Source organism: Austrofundulus limnaeus, unplaced genomic scaffold (genome assembly GCF_001266775.1).
Source record: "Austrofundulus limnaeus strain Quisiro unplaced genomic scaffold, Austrofundulus_limnaeus-1.0 Scaffold319, whole genome shotgun sequence".
NCBI classification, from domain to species: domain Eukaryota; kingdom Metazoa; phylum Chordata; class Actinopteri; order Cyprinodontiformes; family Rivulidae; genus Austrofundulus; species Austrofundulus limnaeus.
In genome coordinates, this window is record NW_013952721.1 from 18,740 (window position 1) to 20,429 (window position 1,690).

Here is a 1,690-nt window from a genome sequence, read left to right on the forward strand (position 1 = left end):
TTGAAAGCCACTGGGACATCTTGTTTAGAGAATAAACGTCTCAGTTTCTCCGAAACACCCGCAACATACAGAATAGCCATGTGATGTGAGTATCAGTCACATGGAAGCAGTGCTTAAAAGCCTGAATTTTGCCTGAAACTCTCAGACTGAAGAAGTCTCTTGGAGGAGAGATGAAACGTTTCATTAGAGAAGAACCCGTCCAGAAGACCTATACAATTTTTTTCTTTTTGATGTTTACCTGGATTACTGAGATGCATCAGGACATCCATAAAAAATGATGTGCTCAAATGTTCTGAGAAACTTTCTCTCTTTTATTTAGAGTGAATGATATTGTCTCAATCCTTAATCAATACTATCAACCCCAACTGAAGCAACTATATCAAAGATACCTGGGTAGATGAAGTTAAAGACCTGTTATGGCCCTGGTTGGTAAAATGAGGCTCAGAGTTGGAATCAAAAGATTTCAAAAGCATACCCAAGCAGTAGCCACCACAGATATGTAGAAAGGCTATATGGCTCGAGGTGGAGTCTCCGACATCGTTAACTTGCTGTCAGCCACAGTTAGCAGTCAGCCACAGTTAGTAACACGGTAACTGTATAAAGGTGAGTTATTTATATTAACAAAAATATGCATAACTCTCTGAAATGTTGACAGATTTACAAATGGGTTGGTTTATCATAAATGTTATTAATGTGGCTTATTAGATTTTTTTAAATTTTAAGGCAAATTGAGATTTTCAATTCTTACAAGCTAGTTTTTCTTGAGAATGTTGCTTTATATTTAAAATCTACACATGGTTCTTGCTCCTTCCTGTCTATTGACCAATAGTAGAAGGCTGACCCAAGAAGAGCATCCCACCTTATTTGCGTAGTGTGGCAGAAATGCACAAGGTGAAGTCAAAACAGGAGACAGAAAAATGTATAAACAACACATAAAAATAAAAAGACTTGTGGGGAAAACAAAAAAAAATAAAGAAAGGCGTTAAAGAGACACAAATGCATTGAGAAGTAAAAGGAAAAACAAATATATTTATCTAAAAACAGTGCAATTTAAATTATGTGCTAAAATATATAATTTGTTGAAACTAAGCTGGAAAAATAAAAATAAATGTCAATTAATTTATAAAACCTGGTTAAGGAAAAGTTCTCCATTTTTTAATTAATTGGTACATTTTAAGTGTACTTATTTATTGGGCCATTTGTTTATTTCTGCTTTTATTTTGAGTTATGTCAGAGCTTTGAGGTTTGTTCCAGGCTGCAGAGCCCTTACTCATCACTGAACCATGTATGCCAGAGCTCAGTGGCCTTCATTTGCAGACTCACAAGGTACCTTTTAGACAAAACTGTTTTTTTCACTGTTCTTCCTTTGTAGGTATATTTTTTTTAAAAAAAACTGGCCATTATCAACTGTGTTCAAACAATACCGGTTTATTGATTGTTCACATGGTTTCTACAGWGCTTAATAGTAAAACCGTAATGGTTTCTGCCCATGTAGGAGGGAATTCTGCATTTCAAGTGTATTTATCTATTGGGCCTTTTATATATTCCTGCTCTTATTTTATTTGTGTCAGTTTCGGTTGTCCGTGCAAAAACATTACAATAATAGCATCCCAATAAAAATTCCACTAAAGTATAATTAAAAAAAAATAAAAATGTATATGTCAATACACACACATATACTGTATATATA